Here is a 22,226-nt window from a genome sequence, read left to right as displayed (position 1 = left end):
GCATGCCATATTTGTTTCAGTTTTAAATAACATTTTTGTCCATAGTCGGAGGGAAGATTTTTTCAAATACTTTTAAAATCAAATTTAATTGATTTAGAATTCTTAAATAAATGGAAAAGGTATTAGTTGACATTAATTATGATTACTTCTAATAAGGAAAGGTTTTATCATAAATATATTTAATTAATTTTCAATATTTAAATATTAAAAAATAGTGAAAAGATGATTTTATCTAAAACAAAGACTTTAATGAAGGGAAAAAAGTTCAAACAATATTTCTAAGGCCCTTCACACTTTTAATATTATATATATATACATATACATACATATATATATATATATATACATATATATATGTGTATGTATTGTATATGTATATGTATAGGTATGTATATCTCGTGTATTGATGTAAGTCAAAAGCTAACTGAATGTATCCAAGAATATATTGAACACTTTGATTTGAAACGGTCCAAGTAATAATATATTGCTAAGTTATAATAATGAAAGTTAAATTAACTGATAACTCGTCAAAGTATATATGAATTATTTTGCATTAGGGGTAATATACTCATGTATATGATGTATATAATAAGTATTTAGAACCTGATAGTCGATATAGTGTATGTGTGTGTGAGAGAGTGTGATTGCATTTGTATATATATATATATGCAGTGATGTACGTAGTACGTAGTCAAAATCTAACTAAATGTATCTAATTATATATTGAATATATTTATATCATACGATCGAGGTAATAATATATTGTTGAAGTTAAAATAATGTAAGTTAAATTAAATGATAATTCATCAGAGTATATGTGAAATACGTTAAATTACTGGGTAATATACTAGTGTATGTAATGTATATAGTACATACTTCGAAGCTGATAGTCAATCAAATATATGTATATATACGTATATCTCGTGTAGTGATGTAAGTAGTAGTCAAACGCTAGCTAACTGAATCTTCATATACAAGTACTTTGAATAATACATTGATATCATACACTCGAGGTAATAATATAGTGTTAAAGTTATAATAATGTAAGCTAATTAACTAATAATTCATCATATTAATACGTTGTATTACAAGGTATATATAAAATATTATATTCAAAAGGTAGTTAACTGAATTCATCCTAATATACGAAATTCATTGATATTATTATATAGTTGAGGAAATATACTACCCGTGTTAATGTAATGATAAATTAACTAATCATCCGATTTATATACATTGCATTAAACTATACAATTTGTTAAATTTATTATACGTTACATTCTAAATAATTTTTTCATTATAATATTTTACATTATATGTTGCATTACTAATTATCTGATTTACATTGCATTATAAATATAATACAAATTATTAATTGTTTTTAGGTTTTTAATAAAAAAACGAACGCATGTGATCTTTTTGAATAATTAATTTTTTAAAAATAAACCGATTACTTGTAATCAGTTTTTTCAAAACTTTTTTTTTATAGCCGACCCACCTAACCCTGTCCCGACCCAGCCCATCCTAATTACCCCTTTCATTTACCCTAGCATCTCATATCATAAACAACTCTCTCTCTCTCACCCACTCACTCTCAAATACTATCACACATATAACAGTCGACCACTCTCTCTTTCACTCTCCAACACCGCTGGCAACAACTGATAAGGCCATTGGATAGCAACCCTATTGAAGGACAACAATGCAGTAGCAGTCGACGCTCATCTCTCTCCGTCGATGAATAGTAACGTGCTCAATCTCTCACCGACCCCAACAGCCGTCGATGCAGCAATGCCACGACGGGTGGACAACAACTCCGGCAATGATTGTGATAATTAATCCATTTGAGGTAATTTTTTATTTATTGATTCCCTAAAATGGATTTGAAATTCTATGAAATTCAATTAGCAGTTAAAAGGGTTTTTTGCCAAATCTTATCTCGATTTGCATACCCAATTGAGTCAACAAATTAGTGGTAACTACTAATCGATACTAATTGTTCCTGTATGTATTTTATTGGTTGTTCAAGGGGTGTGCTTTGGATTTGATTTTGTTTCTCATCATGAAAAAAGAAGCTGGAAAATTATTAGCTTCATATGTAGGAACAAATAAATGACACCTGTCTTGAATCTTGTATTTTATTTTTACTTTTTATGTTAACAAATTTCTTTTATTCTCTGTTATCCCTTTTATTTCTCATAGTCAGTTATAGTATTAGCAGATGTTCCCTTTTATTCTCTAGTAAGTTAGAGTAGTGGCCAAGTAGTTGAGAAGTTAGAGTAGTGGCTAAGTAGTTGGGAAGTTAGAGTAGTTCCTAAGTAGTTAGGAATACCCGTTTCTTTTGTTTTTGGTTGTATAAATACATGTACAGGAGGCTCAATAAAGAACACAGAAAACTTTTAGCAATCTGTTTCTTTATGGTATTCGAGCAAAAGATCCTTCACATCTCTAATTTTTCTCCTAATTATCAATCTTTTTGTCTGAAACTCTCTTGCTATGGTTAAATCTAATCCAACCAGTGCAAGAACTGATGATGCTTCTTCAGGCAGTCAAACTTTTCAAACCATATTCAACTATGAATCTGCTAATCCTTTCTTTCTTCATCTATCTGACTCACCTGGCATGATTCTTGTCAACTCTATTTTTAATGGCAAGAGTTATGGTGGATGGCAAAGAGAAATTTTCATAGCTCTTTCTACTAAGAATAAATTGGGGTTCATATATGGTTCAATTCATGAGCCATTGGATTCAGATCTATTGCACAAACTCTGGAATAGGTGTAATGACATAGTGATCTCCTGGCTTCTCAACTCCCTGTCGAAAGAAATCGCAGAGAATGTACTGTACTCCAAAATTGCAAGAAATAATTGGCAGGAATTGGAGGACAGATTTGGTCAAAGTAATTGAGCTTTGCTGTATTAATTGCAAAACGAGCTAAGCAAGTTAGTTCAAGGAAATTCTAACATAGCAGGATACTACACAAAAGTAAAGAGAATCTGGGATGAATTGGACAGCCTAGATTCCTGTAATCACTGCTTTCGCGATTGTTCTTATAGAGATAAAGCCAAGGTAGTCAAATCTCAACAAGATAGTAGACTCATTCAGTTCCTTATGGGACTAAATGAGTCATATTCAGGTGTGAAAAGTAACATCCTTATGCTTTCTCCACTTCCTAGCGTCAACCATGCTTATTTTCTTTTGATTCAAGATGAGAAACAAAGGGAAGTACATGTTGGGCATAACTCCATATAATCTGCCTTCATAGCCACAAGGCAACAAGATGAAAGTCAGAAACCATTCAAAGCAAAAAAAAAAGAAGAAATTTGAATGTAAAGAGAAATCAACTCGTTTGTTCTCATCGCAAAAAACTTGGTAATTCTTTTGACATGTGTAACAGGAGAATAGGTTTCCCTGCAGACTTCAAGTTCACAAAAAAGAGGGAATGCAAACTAGTAATGCTTATGGGAATGAGGCAATCCTGAAAATAATTTAGGAAGTCAATCTGGTCCTATTTCGGAGAAAGGCATCAGTCAGGAACAATACAATATTCTTTGCCAACTACTCCAACAAGTCAAATATGAGTCACAAAAGGAAATGAATTCTGAGGTCACCATAACTGCCAACTGTGCTGGTATTCCTAAATATTGTCATCTTTCAAAATCTAATTTTGTTATATAGATATTAGACACAGGTGCATCAGAACATATGACCTGTGATTTTAACCTTCTATTCAATGTTCATATCTAGTCAAGCCTGTTTATGTAAATCTCCCTGATTCTTAATGACTCAAAGTCACTCAGGCAGGATATGTGTTAATTTTGTCTAATTTCACTATTTCTAATGTCTTGTATCTTCCTTGTTTCAGATACAATCTGTTATCAGTACATAGATTTTGTCAAAAAGCTGATTTTATGCTTATTTTTTCTGCTTCTAGTGCAATTTCGTAGGCCCCTTCAATGAAGAGGCCCATAATTCTTGGTTGACAAAAGGAAGGGATCTATCTTCTAAATTCACTCAAGCCTAGTACTAGTAATTTAAGCAGAAACAAGGACATTAGTCCATTTTATTTCAAATGTAATACACCAAGTGATCAATCTTTACTTTTTGTTTCATGTTCAACAGTCAATTCAAATGATGTACTTATATGGAACAAACGATTAAGGCACTTTCCTGTTTCTAATATGAGAAATATTTTCAACACCCCTTATTCTTCTTCATTACTTGATAACTGTGAAACTTGTGCTAAGGCAAGACAAGTCAGATTACCTTTCCATTCTAGTTCCATTTCAACTAAATGAATTTTTGAATTAATTCATATAGATACTTGGGGACCTTATAAACTACCTACTCATGATGGATAAAAGTATTTTTTAACAATTGTTGATGACTTTAGTAGAGGAACTTGGACTTACCTCCTTAGCACTAAGTCAAATGCTTTCACAATTCTTAAATAGCTTCTCACTATAATAGAAAGACAATTTGAGAAGAAGACCAAGATCATTAGGTCAAACAATGCCTTTGAACTAGAGAGTAACTTTGAAAGTTCTAATTACCTTGCTTCTAAGGGTATTATCCATCAAACAACATTGGCATATACATCAAATAGATGTATACAATGCCTTTCTACAAGGTGATCTACCTAATGAAATATACATGGAACTACCATAAGGATTTCGAAGTCAGGGGGAGAACAAACCAGTTTGCAGACTTCTGAAATCCTTGTATGGTCTTAAACAAGCACCAAGACAATGGAATTCAAAGCTATTGGTAGCTGTTGTACATCTTGGGTTTACTCAGTCTAAATATGATCATTCACTTTTCACAAGAAAGGCTAGAAATGATCTAATAATTATTCTGTCTATGTGGATGATATGTTGATTACTGGAAGTAGCTTAAAGTTGATAAAGGAAATCAAAGCTGCACTACATCAAGCTTTCAAGATGAAAGACCTTGGGGAGTTGAGATACTTCCTTGGCATAGAGTTTGATAGGTCTAAAGAAGGGATTTTAATGCACCAAAGGAAATACACACTGGAAAGAAAGGATTTTAATGCACCAAAGGAAATACACACTGGAATTAATCTTTGAATTGGGATTAGGAGCAGCAAAACCAGCAGCCACACCCCTTGAAGTAAATATCAAGTTAACAACAAAGGAGTTTGATGATCACACAAACAATTCTAGTAAGGGGGAGAATGATCCATTAACTGATATTGGAATCTATCAAAGAATTATTGGAAAACTGTTATACTTAACTCTTACCAGGCCTGACATAGCTTTTAGCATTCAAACACTATGCCAGTATCTACATCAAACTAAGAGATCACATCTAGAGGCTGCTATGAGAATTGTAAGATATGCTAAATATCAGTCAGGACAAGGTGTATTGCTATCAAGTAATAGTCAAGAACAAGTTCTAGCCTACTGTGATGCAGACTGGGCAGCCTACCCAAACTTAAGAAAACCAGTAACAGGTTACTTAGTTAAACCAGGAGACTCCTTGATTTTTTGGAAATCAAAGAAACAAAGTACAGTTTCTAGAAGTTCAGGAGAGATCGAGTACAGAAGCCTTGCTTCCACTACTGCTGATCTTGTCTGGATACTTGGTTTGTTTGAAGAACTAGGACTCAAGCTGACCATGTCTATTCAATTTTATACAGACAGCAAATCAGCTATGCAGATAGCTACAAATCCAGTGTTCCATGAAAGAACAAAACATATAGAAATTGACTGTCATTTTGTGAGGGAAAAAATTCAAAAAGGTGTGATCAGTACAGAGAGTATATCTGTACAAGAGATCAACAGGATGATTTACTAACCAAAGGGTTGTACAAAGCTCAACATGAACATTTATGCTCCAAGCTTGGATTGCTTAATGTGTTTGCACCTCTTAAGCTTGAGGGGGCGTGTCAAGGAAAGGGATAGATCGGTCTTTGTACAGATAGTTAGTTAAAGCAGTTAGTTGTCAAGTTATTTATTGAATGTAACTGTTAGTTAAATACCTAACTGATTAGTATATATATTCTCTATCACTGTACAGTAAATTGATTCAATGAGAATAAGAAAATTTTATTATTTTTTTCTCATGTGCTTTCCTCTCTTTCTCTAAATTCTTCAAACCTGCAAAGTATCAAGTCTCAACACACATTATTAATTTGATTTGGTCAAACGACCTACATATGAAAAACTAATATTGAAAAATATAAAATCTATTGTGAGAAAATCCCCTTCTAAACATAACTTTTAGTGACTACATTATGGATGTTATTGTGTTGTTGTATGAGAAGGGGTCTTCTATTTATAGAGTTCCAAAACCTTTCCTCCAAGAAAGAGGTTAGCCAAATATCGAAAAGTTTATATTTTTCTTTTAGCAAAAGTAAAAGTAATTATGGTTACTTTTATTTTCCTTCCAAGAAAAAGTAAAACGTAATTTTGATAAGAAAATAATGACAAAAACCCTAACAGATTATACGCTCTATAAGCAATTCCAATTGAATGATCATACTTAACCTTTGTAAAGTTGTGCACAACGAATGATCTAACCTTCTCAGGGCAATGGTAGATTGAATGTATTGATTGACGTTGCAACCCAATAAATTTTGTACCAAGTGAGCATTTTACAAGTCAAGGGGAATAATCCTAATCCACGCTTCTCAATGAGCACAAACCAGTGATCCAACCTACCAATAAAAGCGAAGGTGCAACCTAGCTACAAGGGATAATACATAAATGTGCCCTTTAACTTTGCTTCAGCTTTCATACTTGCTCTGCAACTTCGGGTGTGCACAAGTAGGCACTCTAACTTGTATAAAGTTGAACAAGAGACACTTGTGTTGTACGTGGCCAAATCGTGTTCACGGAATCCTACGTGGATTATGTCACATGACACGTTTGTGTTTACTTATTCATCTTAATACAATTTTAAGTGCCTACTTATGTAAATACAATGTTGGATGTCACAGATGTAAGCTGATGCCAAGTTAAAAGGACATGTTTATGTATTATGTCTAGTACAACTACTACCACTTAATAAGCGCTTATACACTCTACCAATCTTCTATTGCGCCTAACTCTAATACATAGTCCAAGATTAATCTAGTGTGTTAAGTTCTCCAAGATATTGTATCTTTTCTGAAAAATCCTATTGTTCCTTTCCGACCATATGACATAAATCACAGCAACAAAGTTTGCCTTTAAGATAATAGCTCATGCATGTCTTCTTTGGAGTTGAGCAACATCCATCTCCATTCTATCTCTCAAGTGTTAATCCCCCTTGCCATTGTTGCCACATTAGTGTGTTTTCCCAAATTGCTCGGGTATAGGGGCACTCAAAAAGAAATAGATGGGCAGCAGTCCCGGGAACTACATGACAAGCACACACGTAGCAGATAATGAAACACACCATTCAGCAAGCAATAAATATTTAATTCTAAGGTGACCTTGGGTTTGTCTCCGTTCAGCATAGTTGTGGCAGACAGGATGCTTCCATTCTACTCTAGGTACAGCTCCTCTTAATAAATTGTAAGTTTTAGAAATTAAGAATGTGTTCTAATGTTGAGTTACATCTTCAATTGGCGTCTTCTTCTAATACAAATTTTTTTCCTTTCTCTCCAATTCATGGGTTTTTATGTGATTTACTGCTTTAAGAGTATGTAGGTGCCTTCGTAGCCCTTTGATTCGTTTCTCCCTGAGAAGCAAATAATAGTAACAACATCTTGAACGCAAACGTAAGGGTTATAATTCTGCCATTCTTCATCTATGGCGCGCAATCCAGTGAGATACGATGTAGTTTTGCCAAGTCCTGATCTCATCAAACAATGACTGCCTTCTTCTTTCTCCTCATGACTTGAAAGTAATTTTTTAAGAACTGTGTTGTTACGCATGCCATAATATTTTTTTAAAACTATCACAGTTAACACGCACAAAGCTTAGAACCAACATCTCTTTTTTCTTCTTCATGGACAAACTAAAATAATTGTTTCTATGGTTTAAGTTTACCATGGCGAGCAGAAACCGCAAGTGAAATGAGCTATCAAAATGACAAGAATAATTTCAACATGCTGATGTGTGAGCAGATGCTAAAATATTTGAGGCTTTTAACTAAGAATAATTGCAAAGTATTAAGCAACTTTTATCGTTTTTGATTGTTTTCTCTTTGATATTGCAGTAAAAGTCAAGATGCAAGAGAACCAGCAATAATAGAAGTAAAAGAGTTGAAATCTGAAGCAAATAGAAGAGATGTGTGGATGACGACATTCTTGATAAGTCGTCAGCACTCTGATAGGTTATCAGCTTCATCGTTGGCCTTAGACAAAGAATGATTCAACTGGAAGAAGTGATGACAACCTGTGATAGGCCGTCAGAGTTGTGATAAGCTGTCAGGCTCGTCGTCAGGCGTGGACAGTGCTTCAGAAATTGAAGTGAAGATGTGACGACATCCGTGATAAGTCGTCATGAGTCATCGTCAGCCTTCGGCAGCAAACACTGAAGTGGAGGAGGAGTTGATGACATTTATGATAAGTCGTCACACTCCTGATAAGTCGTTAGAGGGTCGTTGTAAGCAGAAAAGGAAATTTTGAAATTTTAATTTCAAAATTTTCTTAAGTTACGGATATAAATAGCAGGCTTTAGGGTTTCATAAGGGGGGGGGGGGGGGGGAACTTATTCCAAATGAGTACACCTCTCTTTGGGGCTCCGAATTTAGGATTCAATTTTCAACTCTTTGATTTAGTTATGGGAATTTTCTCTTGAACTTGGATGAGAATCAACTTCATACTTCATATTTTGTAAGTTTAATTACTTTGAATGATGAATATAATTATTGTTATCTCTTTCTTTCTCAGGTGGAACTAAACTCACAACTAGGGTTGTGGGATCTATGATTATTCCTCCATAGATTTAATAATTGGTTATGGTTCGAGTGATTGTGGGAACATCTTGATAATTCTTTTGTATTAATTATTTTTTGTTTGTTGCAAACAATAGATCTCTCCTTATGTTGATTTGTTCGAACTGAGAAATAAACTAAAGGTAGTGAATTATCAGCGAGGATTTGGGAAGGTTAAGCTCTCATCTAATGATTAATGTTGTAACAAGATTGATAAACTTGAGATAAAATCAGTATGAATAGAATGATTTTCTAAGTTTGAGAGAATTAGGGAGTTCGACATTTAGGTAGGTTGAGAAACACTTAGATGGACCGTCGAAACTGATAATCTGGTGTTTCCCACAAGTCATGAGAACCCAATGCTACAGTTATTATTTAATGGGGATTAGTAATCACAGTAATCACAACCCTAGTTTTTTCTTTATTGTTGATTAAAAATATTGAAATTTTGGCTTTGAGTTCCAAAGCAAGTTACAACCCTAACATTTGTTTTATCATTGAAAACCCTCATTTTGTCTTTTCGTGTCTGTTGTTTGAATTTAACTTGTAGCTTTAGTTTCAAATTAGTTTAATTGCCACTCATATTTTTCCCTGTGGATTCGACCCCGACTTCAAAGTTGGGTAAATATATTGACAACGACCATCTTGCACTAAATTGAAGTGTAAGTTGAGCGTTATAAAAAACGGCGCCGTTGCCGGGGAACAATTTGGCGTATTGAGTTGGTTTGAAATCTTAGTTTACTTGCTTGAATTCAAACTTGTAAATATTTGTTTAGTTTATTTTTTTATTTTTTTATTTTTATTTTATTTTTCTCACACCTTTCTTTAGATGTCAGCCTGGATAGATGGTTTTTTGAGTGATGACGATTCTTATTATTATTGTGGGGACCATATTTTGAGGCTTGTTGTCCAGATTTACCTGAAAGTGCATGGACTGGACCATCACAATATGATGCGGATATTGTCCTACTTACTGTAACTTGGTGTTTGGCTTGTGGTTAAAGCGATCATACTGAAGATATGTGTGCTGTCACGATTCAAGTGAATAAATTGATGAAACAAATTTTAGAGAATCAAGAACATTTGTGGGTAGAGCTAAAGGAGTTATCACTCCCATCATGTTTACAGTGGCTAAACAAAGAAGAATATGAGGAGGACATTAGCCAATTTGAGGAGAAAACTCAAGAATTGAAATCACTCGATTGTCATCTTGATCTTGAGACTGACATTTAGAAGGTGAATAAAAGTGTGTGTAGTAGATAGTGTAAATTTTGAAGTAGAATTAGTTGGGCCTCACTTGAAGTATTTTTCCACATAATGCTTAGATGATATCTTGTCTGTGGAATCATCTAAAATAGTGGAAGAGTGTGAAGATAAGGAACAAGAATCCTATGTTCTTTATTTTACACTTGATAAGAAACAAAACACACCTCACTTTAAGATCGAGTTGTTTACCATGCATCATTCATTACTCGGCTTTTTAATCTTTGTACCATCCCCTATGATCGAGGCAATAAGATGGACTCTAAGTTAGGGGTGAAATTCATATCCTTAACATGGAGGAAAAAGCTAAGTTGGGTCGTGCCGCGACACTAAATTAGGCATTTCTTGGGAGGCAACCCAAGGTATTTTGTTGTTTGTATTCGTATTATGTGATTGACATCAGATCTTCGCACCCATGGTGCCACAGGTATGTTTCTAACTCTCTTATTTTGGTTTGATGCATTGGGGACATTGCATGATTTTAAGTTGAGGGTGGGGCTACTTGTGGGTGTTGATGTCCTCTTGAGGTTATTTTTGTCGTGCCTCTTTTTCCCGGAGTCTTGTTTCTAGTAGAACCGGCATGTTTAGGTGTATTGTGTTTTGTTTTGTGATGTGTTATGGTTAACTGGGAGAAAAATAAGTATCTATGGCAGTTGACATATTTTTGTTGATTTTTGGGAATGATAAATACCTCTCCAATTATCTATTTTGTAACTGTGTGATGTTCATCTATATGTGACTACTGTGAATCTTTTTATGGCATTGCTATTAGGGACATAATAATCACTGCTAACAAAGGCACGAACCGAATGGGTAGCAATTTGTGATGTATCTTTGTGCTATGTATGTGTGAGACACTACCTAGTTCTCATTGTGTGTTAAATCCAAAACTTACCCAGTTGGTCTTGCCTTGGTTGTAGGATAGCAGTTAGGAAAAGATCATAGGCCGTTGTTGATATTAGTCCACTTTTAGCCTAAATGACTTTCCATGTGTGAATAATATCCCTTGATCCTGATTTTGAGTCTGGATGCCTATTCTTTTTATTATACCTATCACCTTCCCATTTGTATCACAATGAACCTATTTTGACCTTGGTCCTCCTTGGACACTATGCACCTTGACTTAGGCAAATGGCCTAAGTTAAGGGTGGCTATCATAGGAGTGCGCGATGTTAAATGAGTATGAAGAAAGGTAGAATAAAAGAAAAGAATAAAAAGCTGGGTGCGGTGGAAAAGAACAAAACAAGAAAAGTTGTAAAAAATAAGAAGTGATTATAGAAAAGACCACACCCATCCTGAATATGTGTGATCAAGAAAAGAAAAGAGAAGAATAGAGAAAGGTTAATAAGTGAGACCCCTGAAGCTAGTGTAGTGCCAAAGAGGCTTAGTCACTTTAAATATCTTCGAGTTTCATACCCGCTCCTAGCCTATATTACAAGCCAAAGAGTAGACCTATAGTGATCCTAGCTGACCTGTCTGAAAATCTTGGTAATAAAAGTAAGGGCAAGCCTATGATATTTGGCATACATTGACAGGAACTTCTTTCTGAGAGTGAGTGACTCTTGACTGTCCCCTCATTCACATACTTGATTTCATGTATGAGTGAAGAGGGATTTCTTTGTTGTAAGGGCACATTGGTGGCATTGCTAGCTGCTTAGATGTTTGGGTAGTGTAACTTGTATATAGGCATGGTTATTATTGCTAAGTTGATGCCATATCTTGATTCCCTTGTGTCACATTATTGATCTGTATTGATATACACAGTTGGGTTTAAAGTGACTGAAAATGGAGAGGGTAATGTATTTTGAACTAAAATTGATGATTAACTGTCATAGGTATCTTATGTGTCTCTTAGTTAAGCATTGTAGTGTGGTTTCATGTAGTTGCTTGAGGACAAGCAATTATTTTATGTTGAGGGTGTTGATGTGTGAGCAGATGCTAACATATTTGAGGCTTTTAACTGAGAATAATTGCAAAGTCTTAAGCAACTTTTGTCGTTTTTGATTGTTTTCTCTTTGATATTGCAGTAAAAGTCAAGATGCAAGAGAACCAGTAATAATGGAAGTAAAAGAGTTGAAATCTGAAGCAAATAGAAGAGAAGTGTGGCTAACGACATTCTTGATAAGTCGTCAGCACTCTGATAGGTTATCAGCTTCATCGTCAGCCTTAGACAAAGAATGAGATTCAGCTGGCAGAAGTGACGACAACCTGTGATAGGCCGTCAGAGTTATGATAAGCCGTCAGGCTCGTCGTCGAGCTTGGGCAGTTCTTGAGAAATTGAAGTGAAGATGTGACGACATCCATGATAAATTGTCAAAGGTATGATAAGCCGTCATGAGTCATCATCAGCCTAAGGCAGCAAACACTGAAGTGGAGGAAGAGCTGACGACATTTATGATAAGTCGTCACACTCCTGATAAGTCGTCAGAGGGTCGTCGTCAGCTGAAAAGGAAATTTTGAAATTTTAATTTCAAAATTTTCTTAAGTTATGATATAAATAGCAGGCTTTAGGGTTCCATAAAGGGGGGAACTTATTCCAAACGAGTACACCTCTCTTTGGGGCTCCGAATTTAGAATTTAATTTTCAACTCTTTGATTTGGTTGTTGGAATTTTCTCTTGAACTTGGATGAGAATCAACTTCATACTTCATCTTTTGTAAGCTTAATTACTTTGAATGGTGAATATAATTGTTGTTATCTCTTTCTTTCTCATGTGGAATTAAACCCACTAGGTTTGTGGGATCCATGATTATTCCTCCATGGATTTAATAGTTGGTTAGGGTTCGAGTGATTGTGGGAAAATCTTGATAATTCTTTTGTATTAATTATTTTCTGTTGGTTGCAAACAGTAGATCTCGCCTTATGTTGATTTGCTCGAACTGAGAAATAAACTAAAGGTAGCGAATTATCAACGAGGATTTGGGAAGGTTAAGCTCTCATCTAATGATTAATGTTGTAACAAAATTGATCAACTTGAGATAAAATTAGTATGAATAGAATGATTTTCTAAGTTTGAGAGAATTAGGGAGTTCAACATCTAGGTAGGTTGACAAACACTTAGATGGACCGTTGAAACTGATAATTTGGTGTTTCCCGCAAGTCATGAGAATCCAATGCTACAGTTATTATTTAATGGGGATTAGTAATCATAGTAATCATAATCGTAGTTTTTTCTTTATCATTGATTTGAACTATTAAAATTTTGGCTTTGAGTTCCGAAGCAAGTTACAACCCTAACATTTGTTTGACCATTGAAAACCCTCATTTTGTCTTTTCATGTCAGTTGTTTGAATTTAACTTGTAGCTTTAGTTTGTTGAATAAATATATTGACGACGATCGTCTTGCACTAAATTGAAGTGTAAGTTGAGTGTTATCACATGCTAAATGAAAATTTGAATAATTATAAATCTACCACACAAGAAACAGTAATGTATAACTTAAGTTTTATGTCTGAATATTTGAATGAAGAAGTTAATCAAGTTCAGAATAATGAGTTATTCTGCCTCTTAATTACCAACTAAGAGGCAGAGTCTAATATAACTTGTTCTGTTCATTACTTTTATTTGAGGATAGAATTATCACATTGATATATTCAAGAAATTGCAGTGTGTTGTTGTTCTAACTGTAGGAATTTAACCCCACCCATTCATATCTGATTCCTTTTTATCTCTTCCTTTGCTTTATTGATTAGAAATTTAAATTTCTTCTGTCAGATTAATTCGGAATTAATTAATTCAGAATGCAGTAAATCATTATTTACATTAATAGGTTTTTTAAGAGTAATGAGAAGGGTATTTTAGTAATTTCACTTTAAATTTGGAGTTAGTGCTTTTAATTAGTATAGATATAGATATAGATTTTTTTGCAATTAGTAAATTATCTCATATTAATTATCCTTATTTCGAGGAGCTCGAAAGTATATTGTGAATGATTTTACGCATCAGAAATACTTCAAGAAAACATTCAATTTTATCCTTTTATTGTTAACTATACTCTAAAACTACCCTTCTGTAATTTATGTTGGAGTTTTGTTATAAACATACGATTAAGAATAAATACTAGACAATTTTGCTAGAAATAATAATATAAATGATTAAAGTATAATAGAAAATAAACTTTACTACAAAAAACGCAACTTTTTTGTCAAACATTTTCTATGGGAACGTTTCAAACACAAAGTACATTGGAAATTTACATTCTTAAGTAGTGGTAACAATATTTTGTAGGATTGCTAAGTGGATAGGTTGTATTGCAATTGAGCAAGTTAAACAAGGTTGACAGAACAAAAAAGTTGGATTTAAACTAGCCCAAAACCTACTTTAGAGTATAATTAGGCTAAAATGAGTTGGGTCATAGTCTGCCCATTTGACCCAACTTTTAAAAATGGTCTACTGTGTAACCCTACCTCATGATTAACTCCGACGCGAGACCCTTACTTGGGACTCAATCCCCTTGGGACTTGTGTCGAGACTCAACCCTATCACACGACTCGAGACCTGACTTTGACATGAGACTCTAGTTTGATACTCGAAATTCAAGTCCTGAGTCCGATTCCATAGATAAAATTAAAGTAAATCTCAAGCAATAAATCCAAATTAAGGTAACTCTTAAATATGGGCTAGAATTGAATATGGGCTAGAATTGAGTTAGTACAACGACATACCCAATATATTCCCACAAAATAGAATATGAGGATGGTAGAATGTATGCATACCTTACTCCTACCTCAGAGGTGTTAGCCCCACATTCACATAATAAATTTTAATAACGACAAACTAATAAGCAAATATTTTGCAGGATACAATGAAGATACAGTCGCATCAAAAAAGATTTCTCGGGAGCATAAAGAATATCTCGTGCAAGGAAATTAATATCCACCCACAAGGAACCGACGTTGGATTTAGAATTGCATCAATCAAGGATCTTATTAGATCCCTAAGTATAAGGGAGATGATTGACAATCAATCACAACAACATCTCTCTCGGCAAGGCAAAAGGAAAGAAGATTGCACCCTCTACATGGACATATCTGATATGGACATATATGGTTGTGAGCTTATATTCGAGAAAAAAAGGTTGCACCACATGTATGGATATATCTGATATAGACATACCACATGATGCAATTTCTCAATCAAGGTATCAATTTAAATCCTTGATTGAGAAGAAATCCCTTGGGTTTCCTTATGAAAAGAAGAAGCCGAAGCAGCTGAAGAATATAAAAGAATAGATTGAAAACCGAAGACCACATGCAACTTCAAAGAAAATTCTTAATGTGTCTCAATCTTAGTCTCAATAAAGCTTTGACTTCTTAGCTTACAATAGTTACAAAAGAGTAACATCGAGTCAACTTAGTCATACCAGTTGAGGCTGTGTCACAAGATCTGAAAATCAAAATAAGCTTCAGAACATGTCCACTACATTTTTACTCCGACTCCACTTTGAAAAGCTCTAAGGAAACTTTTGAAACCCAAGGGGACTGGAAGTAGGCACCACATTGGTATTCCAAACCAAGATAAATCTTTGTGTGTTTATTTCAATTACTTGCTTATTTATTTGAATCTGATCTATTTTGTTAAGTATATTAATCTGCAGGTGAGTTGACTATCAAGGCTAACCAGTCGACTCAAAGAAGTTTTTCAATTTACCTCTCCCCCCTCTTGAATTTTAATTGGTATCAGAGCAGGTATCACTAACAGTGTTGCTTAACTGCACGTGAGCAAAGATCTAATGGAAAACTATCAAATTCCAGGAGTTCTCCTTCAAGATGGTCACTCTTCCACAAGACCGCCATACTTAAATGGACAACATTACTCCTATTGAAAGAGTAGATTCAAAATATCTATTCAGTCAAATGACTTCCAATTATTGGTTGTCATTAAGAATGGACTAAAGCTCATTCCAAGACTCAAAGAAAAATAGAAGGACAAGGAATCAACCAGTGTTGCCTTGGATAACTTTGAAAACTTTGAAGTCACTAAAGAACAATAAGAGGTAATTCAAACTAATGTAAGAACTACAAGTTTACTCTTTTGTGCAGTTAGCGGTCAAGAATACGACAAGGTATCAACTTTTAAAACCACAAAAGAAATATAGAATAAATTAGAAGTAACTTACGAAGGAACCACCAAAGGAAAAAAGGCAAAAATTAGCGCTCTGGTCAATAAGTATGAGCTCTTCAAGATCGAAGAAAATGAAGGCGTGGAATCAATATTTTCTAGATTCAGCAAAATTGTATGTGAACTGAAGTACTTGGGAATGATCTATCCATATAGTTTGCAAGTCCAAAAACTTGTAGGAAACCTCCCAAAAGCATGGAAAACTAAAGTTGTCATTCTAGAAAATGGGGTTCTCCATACTATGACCTATGATGAATTAATAGGTAATCTCATTGACTATGAATAAAATCATATCAACGCGTACAACAAGAATGAAAAACAGAAACTAGTGGCCTTCAATGTAGTAACAACTGGAGAAAAAGAATCCCTAGATGAGGACAACAATAAGGGAATGACTCTCATTAATTGCGGAGTAAGGAAGATCTTAAAACAAAGGCAGCGGAGACCACAAGGATTCAAAAATAATGAATTCACAAAGAATATTGATCGTTGTTATTACTATGGAAAGTCAGGTTACATTAAATAGAATTGTCTTTAATTGAGGAGAAGATCATCCAGAAGAAACAAAAACTTTGGGGCATAGAGTGATGAAGATAAAACTGAAGAAGAGACAGAAGCGATCAACATATGTTTCATGGAAAAAGGTAAACCAAGTGAGATAAGGCCCTACAACTGTCATAATTACAACATTCTTCAAACATATCTTGATATGATTACTGACGAGCATTAAAAAGTTACTAGTGAATATAATAAACTTGCTCAAGAAAATAAAAATTGAAAAGCTCGATTAAAAGAAAGCTTGAAGAGGAACGAAGGAACTGGCGAGTTGAACTTGAAGTATGTCAAATTGAAACTGACTTACTTCAAGAATAAATTGATAATGTAAAAATGCAATTAAACAGCATCAGAAAATCACCAAGTCACAGTTCCATAAGATCAAGTTCTTTTAAAATAAAATCAAGTTCCTCATCAAGTTTGTTTGAATTAGGTAAAACCTATTTCTCTTTTCGAGGACCAGTTTTCTACACCTGTGGTAAGAAAGGGAACAAATCACAAAACTGTAATAAATGTCTAAAGGTGTATAGGTTTGGAGACCCAAAGGAAGTACATCTAACCCTCAAGGACCTAAGACCACTTGGGTACCTAAACAAAATTAATTTATTATTTTGCAGGAATATATATGCAAAAGCTATGGGAAAGGAATATGGGTCATCAACAGCGGATGTTCAAGAAATAAGACCAAAAAGAAAGAAAGAAAATTTCTCTAAAGAAAATAGAAGGAGGATCAGTCATAATTGATGATAACACCAAAGAGGACGTATACATTTCTATTATCGAAGAGTACAAAGAGAAGAAGTACATTTCATCAGTTATGTTCATAGTGATCACGAAGGAGAATTTGAAAACAAAGCTTTCGAGGAATACTGTGCTCAAAATGACTACTGTCAGAACTTTTCATCTACTCGATCTCCCCAACAAAATGGTGTGGTGGAACGAAAAAATTGATTTCTTCAATAAACTTCAAGAACCATGCTTCTAGAACATAATTTATCAGATTATTTTTGGGTAGAAACAGTAAGCACAACATGTCACATTCTAAACAAATATCTCATCAGACCAATCCTAAAGAAAACTCCTTATGAGCTATGGAAAGGGAAAAATCCCAATATCAGTTACTTTCAGCCTTTTGGATGCAAATGTTTCATCCACAACAATGATAAAAATAACTTAGGGAAGTTTGACCCATGAAGTGACGATGGTGTTTTTCTGAGGTACTCTCCCACCAGTCGTGCTTAAAGAGCCTATAATCAATGGACTTTATGTGTTGAAGAATCCATGCATATTATATTTGATGAAGCTAATCACTCTCCTATGACTTTGAGTTTTGATGAAAAGCAGGTAAATGATCTACAATCAAGAGACAAAACAGACATAACTCCTGAACTATCAATTGATGAGTCGACTATATCTCATCTAGAGTTGGCTCCTGCTGATGAAATAACTAAAACAAATGTTCCAAGAGAATGGAGACACAATTCTAGTTTTCCAAATAAATTTATCATTAGAAACTCAGATGATAAGATGCAAACAAGAGCCTTATTGAGAAAAAAATGTATGTTGCTCGTGTGTCTCAAATCGAACCCAAAAAGGTTGATGAGTCTCTCAAAGACGAGTTTTGGATCGAGGCCATGAATGAAGAATTAGAACAATTTGAATAAAATTAAGTCTAATATTTAGTCAAAAAAACCCAAGAACTTCTCAGTAGTTGGAACCAGATGGATCTAAAAGAATGAATTAAATGAAGAAGGTAATTATCAGAAACAAGGCCATACTTGTATCTCAAGGCTACTTCCAATAAGAAGGTATTGATTATGGAGAAACCTTTGCTCCTGTAGCAAGGTTAGAGTCAATTCAATTTTTACTAGCTTTTGCTACCTTCAAATACTTTAAATTATATCAAATGGACGTCAAGAGTGTCTTTTTAAATGGGTTTATTCATGAAGAAGTTTTTGTAAAACAACCTCCAGCTTTTGAAAATCCATCCTATCCAAATCATGTTTTTAAACTATCAAAAATACTCTACGGTCTCAAACAAGCTCCAAAAGCTTGGTATGAGAGGTCGAATACTTTCTTGTTATCAATAATTTCCAAAGAGGTAAAATAGATTAAACTCTTTTCACTCAAAAGCTTGACTCCAATCTACTCATTGTGAAAATTTATATTGACGATATTATCTTTGGTAGCCCTAATATTTCCTTAAGTAAGTTTGGTATGAAAAAGGGAAAGGCCTATAGAACTCCAATGAGTCCCTCGACAAATCTAATTCAGACTCATCTGGGAAAATATTAATGAAAAGACATATAGAGATGATTGGATCACTCCTCTACTTGATTGCAATCCAACCAGATACCACGTTCATCTCGTATAAAGGTTTAAGGTTCCAGTCGGCTCCCAAAGAGTCTCATATTACTGCCATCAAAAGAATCATTTGATATCTCATTGAGACATAAGATATTTGACTATGGTACCCTCGTTCCTTTCATTTTGATTTAGTTGTATATTTAGAGACTAACTTTACAGGTGATAAGAATGATAGAAAAAACACTAATGGAACATATCAAATTCTTGGTGATGTACTGATTTCATGGCATATCAAGAAACAAACTTCAGTTGTTCTTTCAATTACTAAAGCTGGATACATTATCGTTGAAAGTTGTGGTACTAAAATTTTATGGATTATGCATCAATTACTTGATTTTAATTTGTCATTTGAATTTGTACCTGTAATGTGTTACAACACAGTGTTATTAGTTTATCTAAATATGTTGTGCATCATTCTAGAGCTAAGAACATTGACATTAAACATCATTTTATTCAAGATCATATAGAAAACAGTGATTTTTCTCTAAAATTTATTGATTCCAAAAATCAATTGGCAGACATTTTTACAAAACCCTTGTTAGAATAAAGATTTTGTTCCTTACGAAAAAGGCTTGGTATTACCTGTATTAATGACTTGTGATATTTTATTTCCTTTTCTGAATTAGCATCATTACCTTTTACCACCTTCCACGCCTCATTTTTCTCTCTCTCTTTAACTACTGCCACTTTACCCTTTCCTTTTCCTAACACACGTCTACCATTTTTTCACTTTAGCGGTCTTCTATATTCACTTCACATCTTTTTGCCTTTCCCCTAGTTCACTTCACCTCATTTCATCTATTCACCTCTTTATCTATCTCTTTGCATTTTTAAACCCTTGTCGAGATTCTCTCTTTAAATTGACTAGAACTCGATCAATGGCTAATCTCACTAAAACCCTTCCCGACTGTCACTTGATAATCATGATCCTGTACTTATCTCTGACCCTTATGAGGAGGCCTCTTTACATTCTCGACACTCATCTATTGTAAGTAAATGCTCCGCCCCAAGCCTAAATTACCAGTCAGGAAATCTCATTCGACTCCTCTAGATTATCTTCCACCAGAGAACATGCATAAATTTTGGACTTGTTTGCAAAGCTACAAGTTTACATCTTTTAAAAATCGCTCAGTTGTGCCCAGTCGAATATTAAATGTCTCCCAATTGAACGAATCTCACTACAATGTAAGTTTTTTTTCAAATCTTAAGATTTATCTTTGGTTTTTTGTCTTTGTAGACTAGAAGTATATGAGGACCCTGTGCACATGCTCTATGCAAACCTTCGCATTTCTTAAGACCGTGGTAAACTGGAAACTCTTATGCTTGGCAGAAGAATAATTCTGAATGATTTCTTATTTGAAAAAGATTGACACTAAATTCTCTATGTAATTCCTTTCATGAGTGGTTCCTGGCCTGAAGATTTTGAAGTTAGCTTCGAGGAAGCTAAAAAGGTTGTGTCTAGCCCAGACATCAATTTATCCAACTTTGATCCCATGTCTCTCTTCTTTAAGTACTGAATCATGTCTCATATCATCACCACCACACTTATTCCTCAAAAAGTCTCTCTTAGCAATGTGACACATCGTGATATGTTTGTGTTGTACTGCATGGTGAAAAGGTATAAAATTAATGGGTTTGTGTTTCGAGAATATATGCTAGAAAGTGTTGCAGATGCTCTGTAATGGCCCGAATCTGGTACCCAAAATACTACACGGTTCTCATGACCCTAAAGGACCACAAGCTAACCCATGACTAATATTTGTACCTATATACTGTATAAAATATCGAATAATGCAAAAACATGAACTGAAAGGCCATAAGGTTCACATATCTGAAGTAAAACATAACATCTGAAAAGGGGTATGAAATACCCAAAATAACTGAAAACACTGAAGTCTGAAACATGATAGTCTAGAAAGCCTCTAACTAACTGAACTGTCTGAGTAAGGAGTTGATGGTACTTGTCCCCTACTAACTCCAACTAATAAACTAATTAATGAGATAATAAAGAAATAATTATATCATCGAAAGATGAGGACTTACTACTAACTCTGGCTACTGAGACTGGAATCTACTGCTACTCTGGAGCTCATGTCTCTGAACCTATGGTATAAGACACTATAACGCAAATGCGTCAGTACTTTGAATATACTGATGTGCATGTGAGGTAGGATAAATGCATGGGGTTCATATGCATGAACAATAATAATAACTGACTGACTATCATGAGCATGAGAATACATACATGAGACATAATAACTAACACTAATACCATGAATACATGATTTTTGAATCTGAATACTGATAACATGACATACTAATAACTAATATAATCTGATAATTGATAACATAAGTGACTATATCTGACAGTCCTAAATCTGATGGAACTATCTAAGTTCCATACTGTATCTGAGTTGACTGTATCTGACAGTCTTGAAATCTGAAGAACTATCTAAGTTCTTTTATTGATACTGATAATGAAATTGTGGAAAGTAGTTATTTAACCGACATGCCCCATATGTGCTATAATAGCTAAACTGGGGTCCAATCTGTGTGCTGATTGGAAGGGTGTCAATACCATGCCAACGTGTGAGTAACCCTCATATAACAGGTAACTCTAGTGAGAACAGTGGGAACCCTCATATAACAAGTTAAGCCAGCTCATCTCCCCTCATATAGCAGGCTATGATGTCTCAACCTATGCTGGCTACATAGTTTTGGAACGCAAGGATTGCTTCTAAGAATCACACCCTCATATAACAGGTGGGTTCACTCGGTGCTAATTTCTACTCCCATCTGAATAGACACTAAATATAATTTACTAAACTGAATATGGACTGAGTTACTAAATTTTGTTGACTGACGGAATACTACTGATAGCTGACACTGAACTGAGTTCATGAAATCATGGAGATTTCCTGAGTCATAAGACTATCTGAAGTCTAAGAATTCATAGCTTGACTGAGAGTATCGTGAAAATATGACATGGCTCTAGGCACACAGCTAATGTTTCGAGTACAAGTACCTCCAGGACT

General features: G+C 34.4%; 1 long non-coding RNA gene across 1 annotated transcript; it reads left to right on the top strand.

The window, feature by feature from the left end:
* The first annotated feature begins 1,502 nt into the window (after window positions 1–1,502).
* LOC107877715 lies at window positions 1,503–4,200 on the top strand. Its single transcript, XR_007057604.1, has 2 exons — window positions 1,503–1,849; window positions 3,935–4,200. It is a non-coding gene; the product is annotated as an uncharacterized LOC107877715 (long non-coding RNA).
* Window positions 4,201–22,226: the final 18,026 nt, after the last annotated feature.

This window comes from Capsicum annuum, chromosome 7, assembly GCF_002878395.1.
Source record: "Capsicum annuum cultivar UCD-10X-F1 chromosome 7, UCD10Xv1.1, whole genome shotgun sequence".
NCBI classification, from domain to species: Eukaryota; Viridiplantae; Streptophyta; class Magnoliopsida; order Solanales; family Solanaceae; genus Capsicum; species Capsicum annuum.
The sequence above is the reverse complement of the archived record's forward strand: the minus strand, read 5'-3'. Positions and strand labels throughout refer to the sequence as shown.